At 33.4% G+C, this 23,628-nt stretch overlaps 1 protein-coding gene across 1 annotated transcript in view; it reads right to left on the bottom strand.

Annotated features, from left to right (window-relative positions):
- The window catches only part of LOC145242535 (uncharacterized), a 38,641-nt gene that overhangs the window by 5,996 nt on the left and 9,017 nt on the right, over window positions 1-23,628 (bottom strand). The gene's annotated exons all lie outside the window — the stretch shown is intronic.

The raw sequence follows: 23,628 nt of genomic DNA, 5'->3' as shown, positions 1-23,628 counted from the left end.
TGAAACGAACTGAATTTGAACTAGGTTTTCAATCTGTAGGATTAACCACTTACCAACCATTATTCCCCCATCCCCAACCAAGGATGTGAGCAGCAGAATTTGAATAAAACGTGCGTGGCTTTCCAGTAAAAAATTAGAACATCTTAAAGTTGAGGCTTTTTAGTACTACAAAAATAAATCACGATAGAAACTTTGTTCAAACGCTATGTAATAGCTAATATATTTATTTCTTTTGTTATAAAACTTGAAAAGAATCGGTTAAGAACTTTTTATGTGCGCATTGATAGAAATGATAATGAGTGCCGATATTTGATTTTTTTTTTTTTTAGTGTTGTCCGTCACAAGTGACATGCGATGCAGTCATGTAAATTTATAACAAAATGTTTGTTTACAAAGTGGCTTACAGCAATGAGGTGTACCTTTTTTATTTTTATTTTTTAATTATTTAGAAAACGTGAGTTTTACGAAAAAGAAAAGGATATTTTTGGTAATGAAACTTAATCGTGCTAATTAGTTTAATGTACTTTTTTTTTTTTTTTTTTTTTACAAAGGCATCACCACATTATCAAGGCCCAGAGGCCACTCAAGGATAAGGGTTAAAGAGTGTACAGTAGAAATTGGTCAATACAGTAATCATTAGTAATGAAAATTTGGTAAATTTAATAACTTATATGGAACGGCTCATCAAGAACTTATTTACTTTAGACTTGAACACAACCATATTGTAGTCAGCCGGAAAGCAGGAAAACGGAAGACAATTCCACAGGCGTGCAGTTCTAAGAAAGAAGCTTTGTTCATGGAATCTACGTACTTGAAAACATAATTGTAATCTGTACAGAATTTCCTTTCATTGATATGCTATAAGACATATTTTGCTAATTTCTTTGAATCGTGTTGTGGTGGACATCTTGCATTTCCCCGTCGCCATCTTGGATTTTTCACGGTGTAATGATGACAAATGATAATGTTCACCAGAATAATATTTCACATGATGACAAAAGCTTATTTTCTATTTTTTAGCTGTTTTTATGTTTCTAACTTAAAGCCATAACAATGACAATTATACTAATTTGTACGTTAATTAGTCTGTAAGTTACTAAGTGAGATGGTTGTAAATACAGCCATCTGAACCTTCATGGTATTATAATATGTTCAAAATTTCATAATATCTTAAAAAGATCTGAAGATAGTTTTTTAAAGATGGGTTAGTCTGTAAATTGTGCAAATTGCCTACCATTTTCAGTCACAAGCTTATATGCATTTGAAAAGGAGTGACTTAAGACAAAATGCCCAGTGAACCATGCATTTTTTGATACTTTGAATGGTCATAATTCCAGTTCTAATAGACTGATTTTAAAAACCTATAATAGATAATATTTCTTTGTTTTTTTTTTTAATACTCTTTAATAATGCTTGATTTGATTTTATTCGAATTAAAAACAAAAATTGTATGGTATTTATTAATTTATTTATTGTGGACTATTATTCTCATCTTTTTTTTTTAAATTATTGTTTCATGACGTTTTGACCAACTAATCCTCTGGCCTGTGGCGCAGTGGACAGAGACGTTGAATCTCTACGGTTCCAGGTGAGAATTGTCTGAAGATAACAGTTTCAATCCTACTCAAAGCCGGCCAGAGGCTTACTTGGCCAAAATGTGGGGAGATGCAACAACTATGGATGGCAGTAATTGCTGAGAATGCAGTTAGGAGATTCGGAGTTCCTATCCCATCGTGGTTACCACCTGCTGAAGGCCAGAGGAATAGTTGGCCGAAACGTTTGTGAAATATCAATTAAAAAAAAAAAAAAGCTGAGAATAATAGTCTGCAATAAATAAATAATGCTCATCTTAATAATGAATTCTAATTAAATAATATAAAAATTGTGTGGTATTGCTATTTGTTTTTGAAGTTATTCCATTATTGCTGTACCATGTTATTAGCAATATAATAATGGGTGCAAGTCCATAAAACCTCCCCAATGGAAATACCAAAAATAAAGAAAAATATTTATGATGTATGTATCCACAATGGAAAGAAAATATCGTACACCAAAAATCATGTAAATTGATCAAGTAGTTTCATTTAAAAAGGAAAAAAAAAAAAGAAAGAAAATTAAGTTTTATGGCTTATCAATGATTTCTTAGCACTATTTTGCAGGACAAGAGAAATAATTCCAAAAAAATTCAAAGTTTTGTGAGATTTTAGAAAGCCATTCTTAACATGGGGAAAGGGAGGATTGCATTGGAAAAATTTGAATTTGCTTGAAAATGATTTTCTTTCTCAAAATAAAACAACTTGATCAGTTTAGATGATTTTTAGTGGAAGATATTTTCTATCCATCACAGGTACATACATCATAAATATTTTCCTTTATTTCTGTTTTTGTTTTTTGTTTTTTCCAGATGAGGTAGAGAGGATTATAGAAAATTGTTTAATATTTTACTTCACTATAATTTATTTTTTAAAAATTAGTTAGTCCGGTTCATACAATCTATATTACACAATATTTTTAACAAATCACTGAACAAAAAAAAACAAAAACTGCAAAAATATTTTAATAATTTTTGCCCTTTCTCTTTTTTAGTAATTTAACCATGATGATAAAAATGACCTCTTGCAGTTTAAATCCACCTCTATGTATAGATTATTGGATTGTATTATAAGGTTAAAACAATTCAGGTCACTATTAAAAGAACTGATTTAATTAATACAATATAGATATTGTGTGTGTGTGTATACTAGCTGGCCCAATTTGGCACTGCCCAGGTATATCTGAGCATTTTTGTTTTTATTTACCAAAATAGTTTTTAATCAGAATGATATAATTTTGTCGAAAAAAACAAAAACAAAACATGAAAATGAATAAATAATATCTAAAGATTTTTAACAATATTTTAACTTGAATCAGGTAAAACAAAAACATGTATGAATAACAAAACAATTTTGCGATAAATTTATTTATTTGGTTGAATAATGAAATATTTATGAACTGCACTCTCTCTCAACACACATTTTAGAACCGAAAATGTCTTACTGACATATATAAACATGACATCTATATATATATATATATATATATATATATATGACAAAACGGCTGTGCACATTTTTGTATGTCCAGCAAACGTTTTTTTTCACCGGGGTTCTGGGAGGGGGGGGGCTATTCATCAGAACTTATTAAAAATTCATGCTATTCCATCCTCTTGCATATTTGTTTGTGTTTTTTGTATAAAAGCAAAACTGAATCGAAAGTGAAGACATCTTCCCGGCCTTTTATGCCGGGATGTCCAGAAAGCAGCAATCAGCTTTGATCAATTGGGGTGGGGTGGGAGGAGCCCTCATATCAGACAATTACTATTCATTTGGGCACTCTTTTTACCAGGAGCTGGTTTTCCCCAACATTGTGGGGAAATGAAACGGTGGAAAGCTTAACTAGCCTCCAGCTAACGTTCGTTTCTGCAAGTCAACTTTTTGATTGACATTGCTAAATTTCAACGCTTTTCACTTCCTAAGGCTTTGTAGCATAGCGGTAAAATGCCACGTTTTATTTCATTTTCTTTTCTGCCTCTGGGTTCATTTTTTTTTCTTTTACACCTACAAATATCCGGGCAACACCAGGTACCTCTGCTAGTTATATATAAAAACATTTTGCTACACTCAAAAAAAAAATCAAAATTTTATTCACATTATCAATCATTTTTCCAAAACAAAATCAGAATCCGTTTCATTCGTAGAAGAACAACCAATATTTGTATGTTAATCCCGGATCTTTGTTCCATGGACTCATCAGAAAACCAGAAAGTTATAAATCAGGAAAAAAACAGTAGTGTGACAAACAAAAAAAAAAAAAACAAAAAACAAACAACTGACATCAAATCCATCTACAATTAAGACAAATGTAAAAATCGCTACACAAAAAGCATTGTGAAGAAAAGCCATCAAAAACAACAGCAAAAATGCAAAATATTGGCCAATAAAAACTGCTATAATAGTTAACTTGGTTGAAGGTTAATAAGAAATCATTGGTAAGGTGAATAAAATCTGGGAGCTTCCATTCGAAAAAGGTTGGTATATATATATATATATATATATATAAAGAATAGAGAGTATATGCAAAAGCATATTTTTACACACACACACACACACACACACATACACACAAAGCCTCTTTGAAACTAAAAATTGTTCAGCAGAAAATAAATATTAATATGTTTGCTAATATTCTTACTCTCAAGATGCAAATGATAATAAAAAAGAAAAAAAAATTCAAATATAATATTCATTAAAAGTAAATAAAAAATATCTCAATTTTTTTTTAATCATTTCAATGTCCGAACTATTTTATGTTGACCTACAAAAGTGGCTCAGAAGTTTGTCTCCATCCTTACAATTTTCTTAGCTGGAAAAAGTATTTTTAGAAAAAAAAAAAAAAAACTGTGGCAAAATAAAATGTATTCATGCTATTAACATAATGAAAAAGGAAAAGACTTGTCCAGTTCAAATCAAGTATCAATATGTCAAAAGGATTGCTAGTTTGGCCTGACTTTGAAAATGTGACCAGAAGTAGCAATTGATTTATATGTAATACTAAGGGGAGGTAAGTCAGTATATATTCTAGTTGCAACTGTTAATGTTAATATGTGTAGAGGAACAATATTTTCAAAATCATTAATCAAAAGTTTTATGCAATAATTTTTCAATAATAAGTAATCATTTCTTTTTAAATGTAAAACAAAACTTATTTCAAAATGATTTCCCCAATTTTGTTAAAAAATTTAATAAGTAAATCAAACATGAAGATTTCAGTATCTTTTTTACAGGTACAAATATTATTTGAATATTCAGACTACTGCAAGGACTCGTGGCATTGTGGATAAAGTACTTGGTAAAATTTAGTTATAGGTTAGACTCTATTGGAGATTGAAGGATCAATCTTCAGTGCAGACGATACTAAAATACAACTGCAAATTACTTCGGACTTCTATCCAGTCATGACTGATGGAACAAAATAAAAATTATAGACAGAAGAATGGTGGACTGCAAGATGACTCAAAGAAGCATATGCTGGGCGATGATAAACTACTAAGCAGACCTAGTATAGAATTTAACACGATGTGGGAACCATTAATTACAAATAATAGATGAAATATATAAATAGTAATAAGTAGATAGTATATATATATATATTAGTGTTTGGGTGATTAATCAGAATTGAAAATCGGAACTTCTTGGGGTATCGAAATCAAAAATTTTTTTTACCCTAATTTCCAATTCCAAAATGATTCTTTAAATTTTTTCTTGATAATGAAAAAAAAAAAAAAACAAACACAAATTTATTTAACATAAAATACACATCAAGTGTGCTTGAAAGTCAAATCATAACGTAATATTAGGAAAATAAACAAATATTTTACTTGTTTGAAATTTATAACAAATATATTTCGGAACTAAACTCCATCCTCAGTATGTTGTTTTTTCTTTTTTTTTTTCTTTCAACATGCATATTTTATTTTATTCCAATTAAATCAACATTTCTATATGGAACTCCCACCCTTAAATTTATTTATTTATTAAAAGTTGTTCATTTACAATATAAGACTAAAGGCCAGGGAATGGATTATAAATACCACTCCTAGATTTAGCACTTATTTTTAGAGTCTAATCTGTTTCTTTTATTGGTACACTGCCATAAACCATTGTAAACCTTTTTTGCACATAGTCTTGCACGTTTTAAGGAGTTCACACTTGCTGTCAAAAGATTTAAAAGGCCGTGGATAAAGGTTTTCAATATTGTTGGCGCAGTCTGCATAATGTCGGTGTCTGTCATCGGCTTCTGAAATAATTCATGTTTATGGTACTTCTTGCTTTGGACACAAGTGAAAAATATCAATAAAACTTTCACTATGAGTTTATCAAAATCGTTTTCTGAATTAAAAAGGAAATTATATCTATATTTAAACTTAAAACCTTGTTCCCAGAGAAAAATGAGATTCAAGTATGTGTTACTATAACAAACAGAACAAAAAGAAGAAATGAAAAACAAATATGCAACTAATAAATCCTAGCAAAGATAAGACTCTTCTACCTACATGGATAAATTTGTGTTTAAATCTAATTTAAAACATGGCTTTAGTTAAAAAAATATTTGTGTTCACTCTGATGAATAAAATAAAAAAAACGGCTGTCCATAAGCCCTTCACAAGGACCCTTGATAATCGCTCAAAATAGAAAATTAAACAAACGTTGGTAGAAACACATCAAATAAATGTCGACAATCGAGTGAAAATGTTATATTGTACCAATATTTTATATCGATTTTTGAGCAAGTAGATAAGATTAAAAAGTTAAAATGGGTACGAAATAATTATGTTCATAACTGCTTTCCTACTAAAAATGATACATTTTTTTTTTTTTTCGCCACGTAATAATTAAAAAACAAAAACAAAAAGGAAAATCTCATTTAGGGGAGTGATTTAGTTTAAGGTGTTTATCTATCTATCTATCTATCTATCTATTAATAGGATAGCATGTGTGTTACTTTTTCCGTGTGTCACGCTTACATCTGAGTGACGGTCGTTTAATTGTTATGGACTTCCATTTCTTATAATAAATAATTTTACCAAGCATTATTCATAAGTTTTGGTTTCAGTTTCAATTATAGCTGATGGCACTGAAGTACCAAGAATTCTTCATAAGTTTTGATTTCGGTTTCAATTATACATGGAGGAACTCAAGTAATATATATATTTTTTTTTCATGTTTTGGTTTCGATTCAAACTGATGCACATAATTTATATGGATATATTTTTTTAAATCATAACTTCATAATATATAAAAATCGATAGAACATTTACTCTATAACAATATAAACAAAATCTGCATAAATTAAAATATATTTAAGCGTACTTTACAACTGGGCTATGCCGGGCATCCCTGCTAGCTTAGATAAATACTTTTGCAGTTTTAACTAAAGAGCTATAATAATATCAGAGTGTTTACACTGAACATCTAGAGAATGCCAACATCAACATATTACAGATGAATGAGTTCCCTGTGGAATTTGCACAGGTCCTGATAGTACAGTATTATTATTATTATTATTTGTATCTTGTTTTTAAAGTAACACAAATCAATCTAATAACCGACCAAATTTTTATAATTGTGAGGAAAAAAAAAACAAACATTTCTTCATAGAGGGAAAGTAGAGAATAGTTAACAGAGACCTGTCATAATGTTAAAAATAGTAACATTATTATGTAGAAACTCATTCTTGATATAGGATGGGCTTTATTAACTATTCTGTTCTCAAACTGTTTTCTCATTTTGCGGTATTCGCACATAATTTGAACCAGACATAACTCAGCATCCGATGGGCTTTGCTCAGAACATGACGTTATGCAATGGAGTGTGCATATAAGATTTATTTGATAGAGTAAGTGGGTCGCACAAACTTCAATGATTTTCATCCATGAAGTCACTGAACCAGCCTTTCCCCAGGTTTGGAAAAGACGATGTGGAGGTCAGCTGAAAAACTGGTTCAGAACAGTGAAACATGATCTAGCAATACACATGAAAAAAAAGTTTTATAGTTGACGAGCATTGCTATATGATGCCGAGCTGATTCTGGGACCTCACCTTTAGTGGATTTACTACTGGAACCATGATTGGTTAACTCTTGTATAATCTGCTGTGGTAGACTGTCGCACCTGATCAGCATTCATTTGGGAGATGATAAATTCTCTGGATAGAGCTGGCCCAACAGCTCCAGGGTGGATGGCAAAAACAAGTACAATAGAGTTTGTCATAATCCACTGTTCACATGTTGTATTTTAGCAGTTAATCTCAATGGGGGCAAAGTCCTGTAACAATAGTAACAACAATAGGAAGAATGCAGAGAAGTGATTTCGAAATCCTTAACAATAGTAGAAGTAGTAGTAGTTACAACAATTGCAGATTGACTTAAATGCTTGGTATTGATTGGAGCAGATATTCAATTTTGATTAGTTCTTTTTATCAGACTCTAGCTAATCAGAAATAATTTCTCTAGGAACCGGGCACCTGTTCTTAGATCTTATTTAAAGGATCGTGTTCACACTTTTGAAAGTTATGTTGCCTAACAAATCCTCATCACTCTGAATAGCATTCAAACTTCTTATCTAATATGCAAACAAAACCTGTTGTACTTACTGGCGGATTGATGTGTGGATTAAACTTCCAAAAGTGGCAACACTTTGATACATGCACTTACTAAAAATCATACAAAGTATACCAATATCTCAAATCTCCGAAAATCTCCTTGCAACCTCTTTCTCACAGAAGAGACGTTGTGTGTCTATTTCTGCTCTATCGTTATTTTCATTGCAAATGCTTCAATTTATGCCTACCTCTTGTAAAACATTCACAACACTCGTCTACCTACAGCCACTGTCAACAATTTTCCTTACTCTCTATCTGCGCCTAAATCTAAATGCAAATAACATGAACAAGGTTTCTTCCCTAGAACTGTTCGACTGTAGAACAGTATACCACAGGTGACTACAACATGGTTGTTTTCAAGTCCAATGTAAACAAATTCTTGTTGAACCATCCTCCTAAATAATCAAATTTTAGCAAATTTCCAACAAAAATGATCATTGACCTGTTGTCTCACTGATCTCCTTATGCTCATTAATCTTTATCGTCAAGTGGCCTTGAGGCTTTGATAAGTGTTGAGTACCATGTAAAAAAGAAAATCCTAATAATAAAATGAACTCTGCCAGTCTCACAAACTAACTCAATCTCCTACCTGCGTATGTAAAGACTCCAAATAATCTGTTCATTGTTCAGACTTATTAACTCATAATAACATTTTGTCTTGACTCACAAACTTTCATAACACTTTCACAATTAAAAGACAAATGCACATTAAAAACATGTTTACTAACAACCTTCATTTAATTGTTGAAAGACGATGTGACACAAAGTTGATCAAATGTGAAAATGAGATTTTGTCATTTTAAGTTATTCATGATAAATTATCATATTTCTACAAGTCCTACTCCTAAAGATCGAATATATAAAAGGGAAAATGTGTGTTAATTTTTGTGTGCGTGTTTGTTTGTATATCTGCCAAAAGCTTGTGACAAGCGCATTGGATCGTCACAAAATCAGTATCATTAGAAAGGTCGATCACTCAGATGGAAAATATCTAAAAATTGGTCAAAAAGATTAATTTTGTCCTGGTCAACTGGGTCATTTTTTGCGTCAACATTTTGGCAAGTCATACGCCTACCATTCTCAAAGTACGTTTATAAAACGTTATTTCGAAGGCCCGTAACATCATAAGTCGCCGCTAGCGTGTTTGCTTTTTTCACTTCTTTTCCTCTTTCACATTACAGGTTCGATCCTACCTACTGCGGCTAATTTTTTTTTTTGTGCTTGCACGGATACTCGTTGCTATTTTGATTGAAGAAAATTTTGTTTTTTTTTTAGGGCTGGGGGTTGGTTGCTCAATAGCTTTAGTATATAATCTCTCACTACCCGAGCAATGCCAGGTACCCCCACTAGTCACTAATAAAGAAAGAATAGAATTGCATACATTTTGTATCACACAAATTCTGGAAATTAAAAATTTACATAGTGCATTTCCAGGCTTCAATTAATTTTGTGATGAAGACGAAAAGGTGCGATAGTTTTAGAGTCAACCGGAATGCACTGTGGAAAAGACAAGAACTTTCTTACAGAAATGAAAATAAATCAAACGATTCCTGAATGAATTACTGCATGTCTGCATACTCTTCATGTCATAATATATTGTAAATTATATTTTTATCTTCCTCCTCTCACCTTAAATGAACTTGGGATTTGACTGGAGGAAAATATAATAGAATTCTCAATTTCACTTCGGTGAGCATAAGTTCTAGTAACTTCAAATGACCAACCCCTCCCAAACCAAGAATGATAATCGATTTCAGCAATATTATCAACTCTATCCACAATATATTGAAAATAGTCAAAGAAATAGACTTGTATAATATTTTCACTAACCTTGATCTTGTGATACCCTTCCCCCTCGTGTCAAGAAGTAAAAAAGAGAGAGAGAGAGAGAGAGAGAGAGAGAGAGAGAAAGATAAAGTGAGAAAAAATATAACAAAAATAAAGATGAAAGAAGTTTATCAGTAGAACAATGGAGAGGAAGTTGTTCACCAAGGTACACAAAAGAAGCCGAATAAGCTTGTTAATCAAGGTATGTCAAATAAAAAACCAAACATAAAAGGTATATATATATATATATATATATATATATATATATATATATATATATATATATACTAGCAAAAGTACCCATCGTTGACTGGGTTCAAAAACAGCCTACAGAAAATGGACTCTGATTTATGAAAGTATGATAGGTTATGAAAAGGAAGGGTTGTAAAGAGATAGCTTCGAATTTGGGGGTATCAAATCCAAAGCAAAATATGATGAAAGTAAAAATAAAATAGATAAACCCCATAATTTATTATACTATACCTGTTCACACTGAAACACTTATCACAATATTCTGTGGATCTATATTAAAAAATCTTGTTAAACTTTGTGACATATTTCCATTCTATGGAGGTCAGGCGCGAACAAACACCCAATAATTTTATTATACCATATTTCTTCAAACTGAAACATAATTATCAAAGTATACTTACGCAGATAGATATGAAAAGTCTTTATTAAAGTTTGTGCCTATTTCCATTCTATGGAGGCCAGGCGCGAACGCAGACCCCACAATTATACCATCCCTATTTAAGTTAAAAAATACTTATCAAAGTATTCTTATGTACATCTATATCAAAAATACTTGTAAACGTTTGTTTTTTCATTTTTAAATTTTTTATTTTCATATTTTGTGGACCAGGCGCGAACGCAGACCCCAATTTTTATGAACCACCGTTCTGCCAGATCAAACATACCCATTCCTGTGTCTCAATACATCTTCTATCATTATATGTAATCAGTTTTTTAAAATAGTCAACCATATAGGAGCCTATTCGTGACCAGACACACACACACAGACATTCAGCTTTATATTATAGAAGATATATATATATATATATATGAGAGAGAGAGAGAGAGAGAGAGAGAGAGAGAGAGAGAGAGAGAGAGAGAGAGAGAGAGAGAGAGAGAGAGTTAGTTTCAATGAGTTTTGGATCACTGTACATCAGTTCGGGACAGTTTAGGACATTTTCAGTTAAGGAACAATACACAGTAGAACACATGTCATACCTCAGAAAAGATTAAGATGAGCTGATGTCAACTGACGAACATAGCCTCGCAGACATGTAGGTAGCTGTGGACTTTAGTGTTCAGGTGTAACACACATACACACACACACTGCAACTGATATTTGCAGACTGTGTAAGAGTTTGTGGTTTGTTTTATATGATTAAATATGATATTTTAATCCATGCAAATTACATATTTATTATCTTAAGAGACAATTCTCTATAAATTATTATATTGAATCTAATGTATAGTAATGAGATCCAAACTAAAAGAAATATATAGATATGACTTGGGTGCCATCGGCTAGAATTGAAACCAAAACATACAACTCTCCACCCTCATTCCTTAGCCTCCGAGTTATGTCCATCCCCAAAACCTCTGGCCTTGATGGAAGGGAGACTAAAACTTGCTGCTAGTGTTTCAAATGATCTGAAATAACAGCAAATATTCCAAATATTTCTCATGTTATATCCCCCACTTTTGGAAAAAGGGTACAATTATGAATATCAAATAATCTTCATACACTGTGAAATTTACTTTATGTATGAGACCCAAAAAGAGGAGAGACATAACATATGAGAAATATGTTATTTCAGATCATTTGAAACCATAGCAGCAAGTTTTAGTTTTATAGCTGTTAAAACCTACCAAAACTAGGGTCTGGATGATGGCTGATGCCCTTAATGTGCGACCTTAAGGGGAAATGTCACATAGCCCACTACATGATTTCCAACGAGCCTCCATTTGTTAAATTCTGTCAATAGTCGCTAAGATTTGGAACTTAGCCAATTTGTATTATTATTCATCAAACTACTGTTCTCTCATCTTGAGTTTGATTTTCACAACGTTTCGATCGATATAACCTCCAACCTTCTTCAGGTGTATCTTGTTGAACATGAGAAGGTTTCCGTCAAACTCGGGAATTTGGACGGAATTTCGAGCGGAACCCTTTATTTACTTCATAGGGGTAGCGTGCTCTTGTTCTGTCAGCCATGACTGGATAGAGGTCCTAAGTAATTCCCAAATGTATATTTCGGTCGCCTACACTGAGGATTGAACCTTCAATCTTCAGGAGAATATCACTTTTACAATTGATTTTTCCCAGTACTCTAACCACTGCGCCACGGGTCCTTGCGGACAATTCTTGTATGAATTTTAGGAGCCTTAAACATTTAGATAGGTACACACTAATATATAGTAATAATTAGTAATAAATAGTGACATTTACAACTAGAAATAAAAATAGGTTTAAGCCTCCTAAAATTTGTTCAAGAATTGTTCGCAAGGACCATCACATTGACAGTCCACAGTTCTACCATGGGAGTGCTGCTTGTAAATAACCTCCACAAATGTTCATTTTAAATAAACATTCGTCCACCACTTTTATAGTGCTCAAACCACTTATTTACAAACAAACAGCGAGCCTCGCATTTTTTTCAGCCAATTAAGTAGCAAGTAAGATTATTTATAATAGTGCACCATCCAAAGAGAGAGGCTTTAAAATCACCTGCCATCCCTTTTTTAACAGATGGAATTGCCCAATTGTTGACAAGATTCATGTAAGCAAGACAGTCTACAGAGTTTTATAATTATATAGATGTAAGGTATTTGAGGAGTATACGGTGGTCACTCAGATAACAGCATATTAACAGTTAGTCATGGAAATAGGGTAGAACTGGATTATTTAGGAGGATGACTCAACAAGAACTTGTTTATATTGAACTTGAAGACAACCAATCAGCTGAAAAGCAGGGAAGAGGAACAAAGTTCCACTGATGGGTAGTTCTAGGAAAGAAGCTTTGTTCATGGAATTTGTGTTTAGATTCAAGCACAGAAAGAAAGTGAGGGGAAACTGTTGATAGTCATTATAGCTAGACGAGTGTTGTTTGTGATTAAAGAGTTAAAGGCTTAAGATAAAAGGTATCATTATGAGCAATGGCTATGTACAAATCGCTCAGAAGTTTCAAGAGTAATGCATAAGATTAAGAAATCCCTGCAACTGCAAATCGTTGGGGGGAGGGGAATTGTCAGCAACGAAGAACTTCTTTTCCAAAAATTTTTTTTAAGTAAACTCATTTTACATAAATGTTTTCGATAAAGTGATTAAACCATGGATGGATTAGGTATACAAAAAAAGATCTCATGCATTTCAACAAGATTTAGAACTGTTTCATTTCTACTTTATTTTAAAGAATAATGACATATGAAAATATAACAATGTATCTTTAGTATCAGTGATGGTTATGGATGGTTGGTGGTTAGAAAGGAGATCCACACAGGAATTTGACGAGTTGATTCTTCCCAGGCACAAATCGTCAACCAAAAATGATATCCTTTTCAGTTATTATATAACCATTTGTGAACAAGTATGGTACAATCATGTTGACACACCAGTTTTCGCCAGATCACCAAAGTTAAGCAATGTTGAGCCTGGCCAGTACCAGATGGGTGACCATTTGAGAAGGCTAGGTGCTGTATATACCTTCTGGGAAGGTTGGGTGTGGGGCCAGCGCTCTCATCCCGAAAAAAAAGAACTCACTACAAAAGCATCTACAAAGTTGTGGATGGCCTTTGCCCCTCCAGGGGCTGAAGGCTACGGGTAGATTTGTGAACACCGCATTATTGCTGTAACCACATCCCAAGGGCATTTTATTTGGTCATTATCGTTGCACTGAATTGACCTGACTTTGTTGCAATTTGATTACACCTGTGTAACATTTTGTTAAAAATGACTTCAAATATACATTTAAGTTATCTTCTTTTTGAAAATTGACAAGTTTGTTTTTTCCCATACAGGTGCCTAGTGTCTGGTTCATAATTTTTATTCAAATGACTTTTTGGCACATTTGATAATTATTTTATTGTTTCTTTGTATTTGTCAACAGGTGTATGTTATTGTCAAAATAATTTCTTGGAACAAACAACCTAGATATTTAACAGAACATCACACAAGGTATCCCAAAATTCACCATCTATTTTGATGAAATTGGTTGTTTTTTTACAAAATATTTACTGAAACATGTTCACTTTGTTAAAAACTATGCTATGCATTATATTTTATCGCTTTATGTGTAAAGAATGTCCTAAAAATTAATTAATTGCGTATTCTTCAGAATCCTTAAATCAGAGGTTGGCAACTCATTCGACTCTGCGGGACAAATAGTGTTATGATGGGTCGCAGGCGGGATGAAGGTCGTTAATGAAAAACTAAGGAAAACCACAAATGCAGACCCTTGTCAATCTAAATATTTAAAATCATAATGAAAATAAATATTGAGAAATCAGAAAGACAAAAGAAAATGTAAAATTAAAAAAAAAAAACACTGAACAAAAATTAGTTTTCGTCAAGGAACCTCAAAATACTTCAAAGTTAAAAAAAAATCACTGAAAGTGAAATTTATGAAATTATGACGCGTATATTTGATAAAAAACATGGCCCGCTGAAAGATTCCTGCAACTTATATAGGGTAGTGACAAGAGTAAGCGATAAAGGTCACTGTTGAAGAAATGAAACAAAAAGCCGAGACTGTCGCTTTGAAGCTGTTCCTGCCTAACATCTGTTGTCAGTCATTAGGTAAAATCAGCTTTCATTTTTGTTTTATATTTATTTTTTTATTTTTTGGGACAGAAATAAAAATGCTTGAGCTTTAATCGTGTTTTCTTTTTTTTTTTTTCATTTATTCATTTTTCAACCCAAACAAGGCACAGTGCCACTTTAAAGTAGGGGTTACTTTCGGGGATATAAGTTGCAGGGACATTATGAAGGGAGATGAGCAGCAAGATGTCTGTTCACATTGCACTTGAACTTCTGCATGTTAATACAGTTGGGAAAGCAGAATCCCAAAAGGGAATTCCAAAGTCTAGCAGTTCTGAGGAAGAAACTATTGGAGTAGAAGGCTTTACCTAAGGATTTCTACTGTGTAGGGGTGGGATTTAGTTGCTTGTCGGAGGTATTTATGTCGAGGGTGTACAATAGCTTGTAGTTTGTCAGAGCATCCACCATTAAAATACTTGTAGAACAGGCAGAGGAATGCAACATTTCGTCGATGGGACAGAGGCTGAAGCTTAGATGACAGGACCTATCAGGTTGGCAACTCTCTTTTGAACCCTGTCCAGGAGGGAGAGACTAGTAGCAGATGCACCAGCCCAAATGTGACAACAATACTCCATAAATGGGCGAATGGTGGTCACAGTAATCAAATTTGGTTGGGTGGAGCAGAAGAAGATAACAGGTATTTTCATATTATTCGGATTCATCAGACTACTGTTCTCATCTTGAGTGTGATTTTCACAACATTTCAGTTGATATAACCTCCGACATTCTTGTTGAACTTTGGAACGTTTCTGTCGAACATGAAAATTTGGACAGAATTTTGAACGGAACCCTATATTTACTTTGTGGGAGGCTGCAAGGGCCCGTGGCGTAGTGGTTAGATTACTTGGAAAAATCAATGGAGGCCAGAGGAATAGTTGGTTGAAACGTCGTTAAACAACAACTATAAAAGATGAGGAGAATAGTCCGCAAATAAATAAATGAAAAAGTGGTTAGTTGTATTTTGAAAAATTTATTGTAAAAAGAGATATTCTCCTGAACGATAAAGGTTCAATCCACAGTGTGGGCAACCGAAAAATACAATTGCAAATTACTTAGGACCTCTATCCAGGCATGGCTGATGGAATAAGAACATGCTACCCCTGTGACGTAAATAAAGGGTTCTGTTTGAAATTCCATTCAAATTCCTGAGTTCGACAAGATACACCTAAAGAAAGTTGGAGGTTACATCAACCGAAACGTGAAAATCACACTCAAGATGAGAACAGTAGTCCAATGAATCCAAATAATACAAATAACCAATCCTCATCTCAAAAATTCAGAAACAGGCATTTTGTTGTATTGAGTAGCCTCGTCATTAGTAATCATGCTCATGGGTTGATTAAAATGCCTTTGTGAACCAGATCTAGCCCACAGGCCATAGGTTACTGACGTTTGCCTTAGATGATCAATACAGAAGAAAGAGCTTTAGTCATAATTTCATGTATTCAAGGAGCAAGAAAATAATGAAGTATGGGACAAGTTTCAAAAGAAATTTTATAAACCTGGCCCTGGAGACCAAGTGATCCATTTAGGTGTGAACAATTTTAAAGAACAGAATCCGTGTATGATGAAAAAGGTAGAGGATGAAAATGGAAAGTTTCCAGCTGAACTGATCAAATCCAACAATTTTTTACAAATGAACCCACAACATCTTTAAGAAAAGCCAGGTTGTCGATATGTCTAAGACATCATCACATCGGATTTTACGTTGGTAAATTGTTTAGATTAATTGGACAATTGTTCTCATCTTGAATGTTATCTGCACAAGGTTTCGCTCAATGTAACCTCCAACCTTTGTCAGGTGTAAAAGTTGTCAGGTTTTGGCAGGGGGAAAAAAACGGAGGGGGAGGTAACTATGAACTTTAAGATTTCAAATTTTTGGATCTAGTTGGAATTAAGTTTACACAAATGAATTTAATTATCAGGGAACCCTAAGGGTATAATTTTTTTAAACTTATGATCAAATTTTTAATTAAATCCATCAACCAATTGTAAGTTCTTAGAAACATAATATTTATGAAACTAAGCAGTTGCTGTTTTCAGTATGGTTAATCGCGTGTTATCTATTTTTTTTAACCAGATGTAGTTTTTTTTTTTAATTGTTTTGATATTTTACTATTATGACTGATAGAAGATAAAAATGGGTTAAAGCAAGAAAGGAAGGGGGAGGAAGCAATAAAAAAGGAGGAAGAAAGGAAAGAGAAAGAAAACAAAAGATCAAAGTTGTTTTATATGTGAGTAGAAAAAACATTGTAAAGGGGGACAACTCTGAAAAAAAAAAAAAATGGAATTACTATTTGGGATTAAACATGCAGATAACACTCGAGATAATTGTCTGATTAATCTAAACTAGCAGGATTGTGGAAATTCCACAGGGGACTCATTCATATGTAATATATTGATGTTGGCATTCTGTAGATGTTCAGCATAAATGGAAACACTGATATTATTGTAGCTCTTTTGTTAAAACTGCAAAAGTATTTATCTAAGCTAGCAGGGATGCCCAGTGTAGCCTGGTCGTAAAGTATGCTTAAATATACTTTAATTCTTGCAGATTTATATATATTATTATACAGTTAATGTTCTATCGATTTTAATATGTTATAAAGTTGGGGTTTCAAATATAAAAAAATATATCCATATGACTTGGTTGCATTAGCAGGAATTGAAACTGAAACCAAAACTTATGAAAAAAAATATATGTACATATATTAAGTTCCTTCAGTTATAATCGAAACCAAAACTTATGAAGAATTCTTTTTAAAATTATTTATAAAAAAATAAATGACTTGAGTGCCATCACCTATAATCGAAACCAAAAACCAAAACTTATGAAGAATTCTTAGTAAAATTATTTATTACAAGAAATGGAAAGCCATAAAAATTAAAGACATGCACTCATATGTAAGCATGACACAAAAAATAAGTAACATCACGCTATCCTATTGACATATAGATAATACAAACATTCATACCTCATCCAAAAAATACAGAACTGTAACAGGATTTTATGTTCTGTTCGGTACTTTCAAAAAATGCTTATTGACATTCAAAAGTTTCATTCTCTTTAGTTGCTCCGAATTCGTCAATCAAATTGAAAAAGAAAATTTTTTTGTGATACAATTTTATTCAATGGAGAGTAAATGTTACCTTACGCTACAACAGAACTATGATCTAATTTGGATTTTATGGGGTATTCGAGGTTGCTCACAACGAATCTGATAATCAAACCCGCTGCAAATTTACCGTTTATATGGTATGTACCCCTAGATCTTGGGACTATTTTGTGCCATTTCACCGCCTCCGGTAGTGTTTCTCTTACATGATACGTTCGCGTGTGAACGGGCGTAGTGGGGTGTCTTATCACATCGCGTAGGAATCTTGGCATGCCAGAATCTTTAAGCGGTCATTTCAAATAAAGTTTTTAAAAAAAAAAAGTGGTTTATTTATTATTTTTGTCTTACGTAGTTATAATGCTTTTTAATTGAGCACCACCACTGCCCCCCCCCACCCCATCCCCAATGTAAACAGAATTTTTGTAAAATGGTAAATGTTGGCATGTTACTTATGGAAAAATGGTTAATTAAACTGCAGAAGCACCTGTTAATGGACTGACCCCCCCCCCCGCCAAAAAAATAAAGAACGAAAAACATAAAAATGTGTTTGCTGCTTATGTTTTCGCAAACCACGCGTGAAAACTTTTTTTTTTTTAGATCAATTAAAAAAAAAAAAAAAACTATGTAAGACTAAATAAATAAATAAACCACTTTTTTTTTAAAAACTTGATTTGAAATGACTGCTTAAAGATTCTGGCATGCCAAGATTCCTACGCAATGTGATAAGACACCCCACTACGCCTGTTCACACGCGAACGTATCATGTAAGAAAAACACTACCGGAGGCGGTGAAATGACACAAAATAATACCAAGGTCTAGGGGTACATACCATGCAAACGGTAAATTTGCAGCGGGTTTGATTATCAGATTCGTTGTCAGCAACCTCGAATACCCCTAAAAAACCCAAATTAGAGTGGTCGACGTTCTGTTGTAGTGTAAGGTAACATTTACCCAATGGAGAAACAACTTTTCACGTTTGTAGCAAAGTCAATCGGCACAATTGCCGCATCTAGACGAATAAAAGACAATCTGAGTTTATGGAATGGGAAAAAAGAAATTCCCTAAAAGTAAGCGTGTAGTTTGGAATGACAACTACATTTAAAATTGATGGCTCATTCTTTTTTTTTCAAGAAGTTATTGCCACAAGCATCGTTTATCTAGACATGCTCCAACAGTTTTTAGCGCCCCTACTTATGAACGATGCCACTGTTGATACTGTCGTGTTCCAACGAGACGGTGCACCATGCTATTACATTCAAATCATGCGAAAATACCTAAAGAGACGCTTTCCAGCTAAATGGATTAGTCAGGGGGAATACAGTTCATAGCGTCTACGTTCTCCAAACTTAACACCTCTTCATTTCTTTGTATGAGATTTCATCAAAACAAAACTGCATTCAAAGTATGCATACGTTCAGCAGTTCAAGAAATAACACTCATGTTTTTAGGGCTGTTAAAGTTTGTTTTTGTTTTTTTTACATGGAGGTCACCACATATCAAGGCCCAGAAGCCACTCAGGGATAAGGGTTATTTTGTGTACATTAATCAATGGGATAGTGTTGCAGTATTCATTAGTACTGGAGATTTGATAAAGTGTCATTACTTAAGGGGGCGGTTCATCAGGAATTTGTTTATGTTGGACTTGAAGACATCCATGTTGAAGTCAGGAGGGAAACAGGCAAGCGGTAGAGATTTCCAAAGGCGAGCAGTTCTAAGAAAGAAGCTTTGTTCATGGAATCTACGTTTTGATTTAGGCACAGATAAAGAGTGGGGAAAATTGCTGACAGTGGTTTCAGCTAAACGGGTGTTTATCATGAAAGATTGGCTAGGGGGGGACCAGAGATTGAAGTTCAAACAAGCACTTACCATGGAAATAACAATAAAACAAAGATAGGCTTGCAACGTCTCTTCTGTGGGAGAGAGGTTGCAGGGAAGAGAAAAGGGCATCCCCCACTAAACCACAAAGTCTATTTTGTACTCTGTCAAGGCAGGACAGGCTGTTTTTAGCAGCGTTGATGAATTAAAGATAGGGACTCTAGCATTAATACTGCAGGCCTCTGATTTTTGCCCATCAACCACTACTCTTATGAGCCTATCAGAGAGAAATGGTTTAATGATTGAGAAAACATTTCCAATTATACCATAGCTGGAAATCTTGTGAAGTAGGCCTTTATGCCATACCTTATCGAAGACCTTTGATATGTCAAGAGCAATTGCCCTAGAAAGGAAGCCTTTGTCAAGAGATTTGCTAATCCTATGAGATATAACCGTTAGCACATCTGCAGTAGATCTTGCAGAACGGAAACCATATTGCATGTCACTAAGAAGGTTATTTTTGCTGAGGTGGTTGACTACTTCTCTATTTAATATAAATTCCAGCAACTTACTTATGACACACAGGAGACTTATTGGTCTGTACTGAGAGGGAGATGACTTATCACCTGAATTCTTAAATACAGGGCATATGATGATGTTTTCCAAGGTGTTGAAAAGCACTTCTCTTAAGGCAACGCTTAAACAGCTTTGTAAGTATGGGGGCAAGTTCTGGTTGAAGCTTTTTTAACACTATAATTGGGATGCCGTCAGGGCCAGTTGCTTTACTGGAATCAAGGTTCTTGATTAGCTTGGTGACTTCATGCACAGATATGTTACCTAGCGTGTTGTGTGTTATAGGAGGAAATACGGGGAGTTGATGGCCTTCATCGCATAGGGTAGAATTAGCTGCAAAGTTCTTGGCAAATAGTTTGGCCTTGTCTAATGCTGACGAGATGGCCTCTGGTCCATTGATAATGGTTGGGATAGAACGCACGATTCTGTTCAGGATCCTATTTGTTATTTGCCAAAACTGGTGGGAACCAAGCCGCTGATCAGCTACTTTGGATTTAACGGACTGAGCATATAGGTCTCTAGCATTTTTTATTACTCTTTTACAGTGGTTGCTGGCGTTCCTGAAAGCAGCTTTAGTCTCAGTGCATCTATTACGTTGGTAGCTATAGAAAAAGTGATTTCTGTGTGCAATGGCAGCAGCACATTCTGAGGAGAACCATGGCTGGCTGTTAGGTTTTTGTTGGAATTTTTTGGATGGTATGAATCGGTCTATGCCTACAATTAACCATTCGGTCAGGTCTGATACTACAGAGGAGACGTCCTTTTTAAACATGGAATGCAGAGGTAGATAACATATGAATGTACGGAAGCTATCCCAGTCAGCCATAGAGTATCGGTATACAGTACGGTGGAGAGGTACGTCTGAGGACTTATTACATTTCATTTTTATCTTAACTGATACAACGGAGTGGTCGGAGGATCCTAGAGGAGATAAAACAGAACAAGATAGATTGTAGAGAGGCAGACAGCGCACACACAGAATAAATTGTATGTTCTCATTTGTTCAGTCATTTTCCTCCCTGTTTAGAGATCAACTTGCTTGTTTTTGGGCCCCATCAAGTCAGAAAACAATAAGCGGTCTACCATCTAGAAAGGGAGGGCCTTATTAACACTTTTTGTTTTATTTTTTTGACCCCCTCCCCGCCCCACATAAATGAAATTCTATCTCTAATAAAACGATCGTTTGTATAAAATTCTATTTTTTACATACACTATATACAAAAAAAAAAAAAAAAAAAAAAAATGGATTTCACTTGAAAATCTTAAGTCGGACAACCCTCAGTGTGTTTGCAGTATTATAGTGAATGAAAACTCTAGCTAGGATTAGCGCAGACCAATCAAAGGTACAATAACAAGGATGACCATAGATCCCCCTTCTCCATTTTTTTTGATTGGCTTGTGCCTAATTTTGTTTTGTTAAACTTTTTGTTTGCCAAATCTATATATTTATAAAAGTGAGAATTTGAAAACACACTTCAATATCAAAAGAAAAAGTGGTTGTAAGAAGGTAGGCTCGAACCCGTACTGCGAAGGAGGAAAAGAATGTGAAAAGAAAGAAGATAGTGAATTTAATGAGTTGGTAATTAACTTTTTCGTGGATGGAGAAAATTTTTGAAACGTTAATTCTTCATCCTTATGTGCTTCTAACTTTTTACTGAAAAATGATCTTACGAGAAAAGAAGAAAGTGTCTAGCATGTTTTTGTGCTTTATTTTGAATTCATTATCAAACTGTCTGGGAACTGGATCAACAAACAATTTTTTTTCCCCCATGAACAAGTCAATATTTATCAAAGCTAAAAGCAACTCGAGAATAAGGGTTAATGAAAAGGATTGACAATTGAATGATGATAAATACGGCATACCAACCACTCAAAATAACAACCAACCCAAAACACAGTAATTCTTCCTCCTTTGTCAGAAACATTGCTTACAGAATATTGGGATTAAAGGACACAATAGAAGTTTTAAAACTTGCAATGGATTCAGTTCCCTGATGGCAAATGCTAGTACCCATATTGAATTCTAATTAAAACCTGTCCTGTACATTTTCTTATCATATTCATTTCTTATATTATATTTCAGGAATTATGAGCACTTCATAATAAAGGATTACTTTCCTATCACTCTGTATTTTTTTTTTTAAATGTAATTTGCAATTAACTGCTATTAGATAAAACTTTGAAAAGAAAAAAAAATGTTTTAAATGGAATTCAATTTTAGAAGCTGAAATTCATTTTTTAACATTAAAATATAATCCTATTTGTGTTTTTTTGTGTATTGATATTCATATTAGAAACCATTTTTTCTATTTATTTAAAAAGAAAATACTACTTTGCTATATATGGGTCATGGAATTGCATTCATCTGCAAAAGATCTAGCTAATTTGCATATTCTTTTAAACATTCATTTTAATTAAGTTTTTTTGGTTTTCTTATGGGATGATCATCTTTAGTTAACTATTACATGTAATTATATTCATGCAGATATTTTACATGATTTATACTTGCGTAATATTTACGTAAAAAGGTTACAGTAAACACAGATCTCTTTCTTATATATATATATATATATATATATATATATATATATTTGTTTAAAAAATTTTGCCTACCAAATTCATCCGTCAGTTTTTGGTCTACAGACATGAAAGGTAATATATAGGGTATTCGAACCCATGCATAACTTTATATTTGGGTTTTAGTTGGGAAAAATCCGTGGAAAAGTGTAAAAATTAAAAAAAAAATAGAATTTGCCAAGTGAAGGTCGAATGATGACATTACGAATATGCATGTGTAACATAATAAAGCTATTGGTTCATGTTTTAATTTTTAGCCTTGCAGCAAACATGTCTTTATAACTCAGGCATTAACGTCAAAAGAAAAAATAAATCGTAAGCTGAACGGTTTAGTTTCGATTCTTGGTGTTGGCGCACAAATCATTTTTCTTTTTCCAACTTTTTAAATCATTACTATATATTGGGTCCAATATAATACAATAATAAATACGAAATCTGCATTAATCAAAATATCATATTTAAGCGTATTTTACGACCGGACAATGCCGGGTTGCCTGCTAGTAAATATGTATATTTTTAATAGAAATTGCTAAAGGTGTGGAGTTACTTGATGTAAAGCCTTAACAAGAACAAACGATGATTATTGCAAACACAGGAGATGCCTATTGACATTAGTCTTGAAGAGATCAAGGCTATAGGTGGGAGAAATACAGGGAGCAGGAAAGGGAGTTCCATAAACTTCTTGGAAAGAAACTA

This window comes from Euprymna scolopes, chromosome 21 (genome assembly GCF_053919585.1).
Source record: "Euprymna scolopes isolate OS-2025 chromosome 21, ASM5391958v1, whole genome shotgun sequence".
Taxonomy (NCBI): domain Eukaryota; kingdom Metazoa; phylum Mollusca; class Cephalopoda; order Sepiida; family Sepiolidae; genus Euprymna; species Euprymna scolopes.
The sequence above is the reverse complement of the archived record's forward strand: the minus strand, read 5'-3'. Positions and strand labels throughout refer to the sequence as shown.